Below are 8082 nucleotides of genomic sequence, written 5' to 3' on the forward strand. Positions count from 1 at the left end.
GGGGGGCATTAAATTTTTTTAAATGTATTTATTTATTTTTAAAAAGTTTAGCCCATCTGTAGTGTAGCACCTACCCACCCGCCTGCTCCTACATCTAACCTTTCTGTACCAACTCACCCACCGATCATCCATCCATCCAACCAAAAGTCCAACCATCACCAGTCCATCATTTTTTTATTCAAGTTGCCCTACCTATTGTCTGTCCACCCATCTAATGTAGTTATACCTCCCAATTTGCTCACACACACCCCCTCCCCATCTCCATCCTCATCACCTCCATTGAGGCATCTGTATTTCGTCCTCCTGTCGATCTCGCTTTACAGTCAGCACACAAAACCGAACCACCAGAGTGCTCATCTCTTCTCCAAATTCTCCACCGTGTGCTCCACTCATCACTTTGTCTCTTTACCTTCCCCCTCACGGCTATTATTTTATTCATCTCACTGCAAGGCCATCACACCATAATTCTCTGTTGTGGCGCTCCCCTCTTTACTTCTGCTCCTCCTTATATCCACCGCCTCCTCCTTTTTCATCTGGCCAAGAGTGTCCAGGAAGAGCCATGTATTTTCAAAGTGGACTGGATGGGAAATCGAAGCCGGGCTTCTGTGTTTATCAAGCCCGAGCTCCATCACCTTACTCCTACTTCTGTCTGGAGGCTCCGACAAATTGGTGATGGCGCCAACAAGCGTGGAGCACCTGTGCTCCTTTTTTTTGGGGGGGGGGGTGTACACGTCCACACACACACACACACACACACACACAGAGCAGAGCACCTTGCCCCTGTTTAGTTTCATTACAGGTGTCAGGTGAGGAGGTGGAGGTAGGACTGCTGTCTAAAGTCACCCCCCACAAAACCTCCCGCCCAACACACACGCGCACCATCATTTCCACCATGCCGACACCTTGGCTAACAAGACCTGTGAACCGCAGTGACAGAGCTCCGAGGCTTGTCAGAGTTCCACTCATTTAATGCCAATACGTTGGCCCCGGCACCTCCCCAAAAGGATTTCGATATGCACAGAAAGACACAATCGGTTCCGCAGCCTCTGCGAGACTGCTACTCCTTCGAGTTAATTCGATTATAATAATATACATTTGCTGAAATGATTCAAGTCATTCTGTTTCTCTGAAATGTGTGCTGCATTATTCCTGGTACAGGTATTGAGTGTTTCTGAGTCATTAAATGTAGTCTTGTATGGATTGCTAGCACTGCGCGCAACGCCAAGAGCTCAAATACTTTTTCCCCCCCAGTGCACTCTCGTTTTTTCACCGCTGCAGTCATGTACAGGTAAGTAGAGTAAAATGGAGCACCGATGCGGGTGAGAGCCCTAAACAGCCTTGATTCCCTGGAAATGAAGTGCACAAACAATGCCCGGCTATTGTGCCTAAGCGCCTACAATGATGCCATTTAAGAGAGTATTGATCCGCCGGTGCAGGGTCAATCACTGGATCAATGTTCTGTGTGTCGGTCAGCTCGAGGGCTCGTTGACTGTGTGAGTGAATGGATTGATGAATGGCTGGATGGACTGACAGAGAGACTGAGTAGTCCAAGGTTGGATTTGTGGATCAGCCGATCGAGAGGAACACCCGTGTCAGATCTATATAAACATGAACTTCTGAGGTGCTGAAGGTCTCAATCATCTGCCCTTTTTCGTGTAAAATTGTATACCCTTCAAATGGATGCTTGGCATTTTCCCCTGAACAACAAAATCCGTATTCGAGGTCATAAAACAATCTATGTCTTATTGAGCCGGCTCTTTGTAAAATACAGTAACAGGACTGATCGTTGAGCACATTTTGTGGTTGGAGGTTGTTTCAAGGTCACACTTTTCACCACAGAATACTGTTTAAATTGGCTTGTGTTAAACAGAGGGCAGCGCGGTCATAGACGGTGCACTGCACATAAATATAAATGCAGTGCATGTTTTTGTTGCCATTTTTCACCGGCTGAACTCAAAGATCTAAAACTTTGTTGCTATATCACGGAAGACCTAATTCTCTCAAATTTTATTCACTACTCTGTCTACATCTGTTTTACTGAGCACTTCTCCTTTGCCGCGATAGTCCATCCACCTCACAGGTCTGGCATATCAAGATGCTGACTACACAGCATGATTGTTGCACTTGGAGTTCGGCTCAAGAAAATGCGGGAATAAAAACAAGTGTTGCATTGATATTTTTGTTCAATGTACATAGACGGCCCCTCCCAAAAATGCTGAGAATAGCATCCGTCCATTTGTGCTACGCTATATTGCCAATATGTAGATAGATAAATGGTGAGAGTTGTTGCTTCTCAGAAGATTTGATGCTGGTGGAAATCTGCATTGTTGGGATCTCAAAGAAATAGTCTCGGTAGTAAGTCATGGAAATTGAAGCAATCCGATCTAGGATGAAAGTATTTCCTTTATCATATCCGCAATTTAATATCAGTTGTAATTTAACTTTCATAATTGAGTCAAACATAGTTCACCATAACTTGTGTACTTGAACTTGGGTTCTTATTTGCCGTGCCTTCACCCGTCTGTGGTGGCATCACGAAAAGCATTTGGTTTTTATCATTTAGCTGCGCACTGAAGTCTGACAAGATTTATTGACGTCTCTTATGATTTCCTACACTTTCACAATATACGCATACCGCTTGCGGGAATTCACACATGACTGCAGTTGAAAAATCTGGATTTTTTTTCCCCTCAATTTAAAAGGAATGGTTTCCCCCCAAAACGTTTAGCTAGAATGGAGTCTTGACCTTTCATGCCGTGGGAAACTGTAAGGGAGCGATGCAATCAAATCATTTTTTTGTTGTTGTCATTAGCACATTCCATTGGGAATATTCTCCTTATTTGTTTACCTTAGACTTGATTGACCTAGCTTCTGGCAATGCGACACCAACAGTATAACACAATGCAACTGAAAAGAGGTGTCTCTCCTTTCTCATTCCTCCATTTGAGACGTACAGAAAAACACACACGCACTCACATGAAGCGGTGATCATCGGGGGAACGGCTGAGGTCATGCCTCGTGACGACGCGAGTACAGGGAAAGAGCTCATTTCATATTCTGTGAGAGATGTCAATTGTGCCCTCAGTGTATTTCTATGGAAAAATTTGTAAATAGAGCCTTTGTAAATAGCTCCTCACTCTGCCAATCACCCTGTCTGCTCGCTGCGCCGCAGCATTAAAAATTGATCCTGAGCCACACTAGGGTGAAATGCTAACATTGCTGCCAAATGACTGATTAAAAAGGAAAACCTTTAATCTTTGCTTAAAAGTATCTTCCGCCTTGGCATGCCTTTCCCCTGTGCTTCTCTATCTTCCAAGACTGCAAGGCGGAGGGAGGGGGGGGTCGTGGTTGGGGGGGCTGGGAGTTATGGCGGGGGATAGGGGCATGTTTCCAATGAATAGTATATAATAGTATATAATAATTCCAATAAATATTAAATGTCAACATTTCGTCAACGAATATTTGCGTCATAGCCTGCGACACACCTTTCTATCACCAGGGAGGGAATGTCAGTCAGGGGGGTGTTGTAAAAACAAAAACCCAGCTGCCTTTCATGAACCATTCACCGAGAGCACTTGCTAAGAATGGGAATCTGGGCGGCCAAGAGAAGCATTTTTAAACGGTACACGTGAGCTACGATAGTTTGCACGCTGCGAAAGTGCGTCCCGTGCCTCGTTCATCTTAGCTCTCAGCTGCCAGGACGGGAGGGGGGGGGGGGGGGGGGGTGGGGGTGGGGGGGGTTGGGAGTTATGGCGGGGAATAGGGTCATGCTTCATGTAGAGTCAGCGATGTACAGTGATACGGCTCCAGAGGTGAGGGATTAAACTAAGAGCAGATTTCGGAAGCAACGCGCTCGGCTCTCTTTAGGAATTTAACCCCAAGCCAAAGGGTTAAAATCACATTTGAGCATCCCGTCAAAGGAGGCAAATGTGTTGGCGCGGCTGCTAATGGTGCACAAAAAAATTCCATGCGAGAAATAGCTGGATCATGTTGACAATGCGGCATGAAATACAGTTTGCCATGCCTCAGGTTTGCTTAGAGACTGTCTCTGAATGCTCGATTCACTCACAAAAAGACAGCATTTCCCCATTATGACTGCCCTTTTTTAATGCTTGTGAAAATATCCCCTTGAGGAACAGGAATTAAACCATATGTTATCCCTATTTGTAACTACTGTACAATGTTTCCTGATATCAAGTTCTTTACAGTTATTATTAAGCTTAAAAATGTACCAACTCCCAAGGGATAATCTCAAAACTTCAACTGGCTGTGTTTTCTGCTTTATTTCTGTGTGTTAGCATGTTACTAGCACCGTTTTTAAAATTCCTTTGCCAGTTTTTACAAAACGTTAAGGAGAGGGTTTGCTCTGAAAGAATCTGATTCTCTGGGACAGCAGATCCATTGTGAATCTTTAAAAGACACAAAAACAACAAACGTCCCCTGATTCTTCGTCTAAATTGCGATCGTCACATATCTTCCGTTAGCCACCACAACATACGGCAGCACTTCACATCTATTACATTTGAATCCGCGGGCTTCGACACAGTAAAAGATTGTTGAAACTGACTTGGTGCGTTTGTGTTTCAGGCAGCAGCGTGAACAACAGAGATTGCGTTGACGCAGAAAGTGACACCGACTTTGGAGACCGCGTCAGCAATTCCCTGTTGCCAGAGAAAGATGAAGCAGCAGCCAAGGTAAGATAAAACACACCTACCTTATCTTGCGCGATATTCCGTATTCACGCTCCTTGGACTTGATCGAGCAAAGTTGTTCTGGAAATCCCCGACTGACTTCCCAACTGATTCTCCATTTATTGTCCTTGCCCATCGAAGTTGCTTTGTTTTTGGTGTTGTTTTTTTTTTTTTGTTTTTTTTTAAATCCTGTTTGTGTTGTTTGAAGTATGTCTTAGATTTAGTTTATGATTGGTTTGTACCATCCAATGATGATACCTATAACTATGAGCAACAAGCCACACATTCAGGTACTTATAACTGTTTGTTGTTTGCGCTTCATTTGTCTGTTTTTGTGCCTGAGTCCTGCTGCCACAAAAGACACATTTGCCAAACCCAAACTACAAGTTGTCCCTTTGAAACCATCCAGGCCTGATCAGGCAGCCCATCTACAAAGACATCTGCGGCGTTTCTTTGTTCAGAGCATGAGAAGAAGCGATAGTTGTGGCAGGGCAACTCACGTCTGCTTCACCGTGACAACGTGCTTCTTCACAATGCGCTGAGCCTCTGACTGTTCCTGGCCAAAAAGAACAAACTACCCTCATGTCCGCCAAGTGCAACGGGTCCATCAAGAGAATCCTCTGGATTGGCAAAGCGTATGCGTGTCCTTCGGGGCTTACTTCAAAACTTTGCCGTTCCGATTTAAAAGATATCTTTTGTAACACAAGTCCTGGAACTTTTCCGACACTAAAGTATCACCTTTAAAGCATCAAAGTGTTGATGATGTTCTCTTCAAGGACCTCTAAACTGCGGCGCTCACCCAGGCTCCCGCACCCCCTCGTCTCTCTGTCATTCAGGTGTTTACTGTCATTTATACTCAGGGTTTTGTATAATCCTCTCACCACACCTGAGTGCTCCCCACTTCAGTGTCACTGGATTTACTCTCTCCACCCGTCTCCCTCTGTCTCGCTTCGCCTCTGCTCCGGTGCGCATCTTTTTTTTTTTTTTTTTCTTCCCCCCTCATTTGGCTTCACAGCCATTCTTATGCACACGTTGTCATTTTCTTATGTAAATAACCACGGGTAAAAAGGACACTCAACAGACATTTAAAATTTTCCACAGCGCGGCTCTGTGCGTATGTTCTCAGTCATCCCTCTCATCAGCAAGCTTGTCTGCGCAAGTGTATTTGCCTGGAGCTGTAAATGAGAGGTTGTGATTTAACTCATTGAGACAAAAGACAAAGACAACGAAATATTAATCAAACAAATGATTTGGAGAAGGTGAAGAAGAACAAGCGAGGGGGATGAGTGCAGGGGAGGGCGAACCAAAGGCGGAAATGGGCCAGTATGTATTTCTGTTCTACTTTCACTCTGCGGAGGCTTCATTAAGAAGTCTGTTTCCAGTGCATCGTGCGCTTGTGCGTGAACGTGCAGAGTTAGCGATTGAGATTGTGGCGGTGCATGTGCACGAATATGCAAATACATGTGCATGATGGTAAAATTATTTGTGTATTCAAGAGGCAGCCCTTTAATTATTTATGCCCAAAGCCCTCTAATTGGGATCAAGATTTCTAAATGGGGTCATTTATTGCGACGCCGTTGCATGAACTTTTTCTGAGCTCCACCAATGGACACCAGGCAAACACTTGGATTCTTCAGAAAAAAACGATTGAGTTGCTATGGTATTGCTGCCAATGCATCCGTGTTGCGTAGACATCGTGCATATGTTCTCTTCGAGAGCTGATGAGTCACGAGTCAGTCACTCACGTAGCCGATAGCAATGTACAGAGCCGGTTTGAGATTAAGCTCCTGAACAAGACCGATTACAGTTTTACTGTGCGCTAATTAAGGCAACTTTAATCAGCGATATTTCTTCAACTGTACACTTTCAGATATGTACAGTAAATCATGTCATGCATTGCATATGCATCATGTCGACGTGAATGCCCATCCATTCGTATATGAAGTCATTTCGATTCCTGAATAATACAAAAAAAAAAAAAAAACACAAATTGTGACACTTGAGCAAAAGGGGAATCGCCCTTCCCCTTCGGTGTGTTTCAAAGGGATTGTGTACACCTAGAGGCGGTATTCAATCACTTGGATAGGATTAAATAAATGACACTGTATGAACTATTTGGCAGGCTTGAGGTATGACTTCAACTGTGCCGCTACGATTTTCGAGGACATAAAATCAACTAACAGTAACAGGAGAAGACAGAATAGTCGAAAGCTGGCCACAGTTGGTCTTTCAGATCAAGATTATTTTCAGTGTCGTCGTCAAGATATCCCGCTGAGAATGTTTGAATGTTCACTCGTACAGTATGTGACTGTTTTCATCTAAATCCAGCAAACCCAACCAAGCGGCGTAGCGCTATGAAGTCTGCTGTCACATTGATTTACTCCTTTTCTGCTTTCTGTATGTCTTTGTCTCTTCAGGAAAAGAGAAAAATGTCTGTCGACGTCGGTCCAAAAATCTGGAAGCGATAACCCAACTTTGTCCCAAGTTGTCATGAGCCCCATTCTCCAACCCAAACCGAGACCTCCTGGGAGACGTGCGGGTTCTGCAGATGGGAACGTGTCCTCTTGTCACGGTTCGCGTGTGAGATTGCACTCTGGCCTCGAATCTCTGCCAGTCGAGGACGCTCTTTCTCCACCTTCCTTTCAGCTCTGCCCAATGCGCAGAACTTTCTCTTGCGACGGCCCCAAAGAATCGATGAGTCATGTTAAAATCAATTCTAGGTTTCCAACAATGCCAAAACATAATGAAGTCTTCTATGGGTGCTTATTGTGTGGAGCTGACTGCGTTCTCTACAAAAACCTGACAATTTCGCCCTGTGGGCAATCACCGAGCCACAGCGGCGAGGACAAACTCTCTTCTCACAAGAAAAAAAGGAAAGGAAAAAAAAAAACCTTGAACAGAACCAGATTCGGCGTAGGCAGCCATCCAGTAGTCAATCTGGAAAAAATATCATGTTTTAACTTTGAAGCTTCACAGTATGTCAAATTGCATGTGCTATTTGAAATCAAGATATACGGCCTGCGTTCCAATAACCGTCTCAACAGCACCACCGGTACAGAAGCCGCTCGGATAATATTAGCGAATCGCGCACTAAAATGACAAAATGGGGGACGGCAACCTGAAAAAAGAATCGCCCGGCTCCCGCTGATGTGGCAAATGGTGCACGCCGCTTATGACCAACATCCCAGTCATGACTCGTGACCTCTGACCTCATCAGAAAACAGACTTCAAGCTGTCTGCGGGAGCCGCACGGTGTGAAACTGACCACACTTGAGATGACTGATTTCGCCCTCCTTTCAATTGAAGTGCGCTGATGACATTGTCATGCTTACAGTATGCTGTTTACGAAAAAACACGTGCAAGCCCCCGATCTCAGAGACCCCCCCCCCCC

The 8082-nt window shown here is 44.8% G+C and overlaps 1 long non-coding RNA gene across 1 annotated transcript; it reads left to right on the top strand.

Moving 5' to 3' along the window:
• Positions 1–3784: 3784 nt before the first annotated feature.
• On the top strand, positions 3785–7554 carry LOC109530695 (uncharacterized). The gene is made up of 2 exons (XR_002171053.1): positions 3785–4694; positions 7109–7554. It is a non-coding gene; the product is annotated as an uncharacterized LOC109530695 (long non-coding RNA).
• Positions 7555–8082: the final 528 nt, after the last annotated feature.

Source organism: Hippocampus comes, unplaced genomic scaffold (genome assembly GCF_001891065.2).
Source record: "Hippocampus comes isolate QL1 unplaced genomic scaffold, H_comes_QL1_v1.1 scaffold195, whole genome shotgun sequence".
In the NCBI taxonomy this organism is placed as follows: Eukaryota; Metazoa; Chordata; class Actinopteri; order Syngnathiformes; family Syngnathidae; genus Hippocampus; species Hippocampus comes.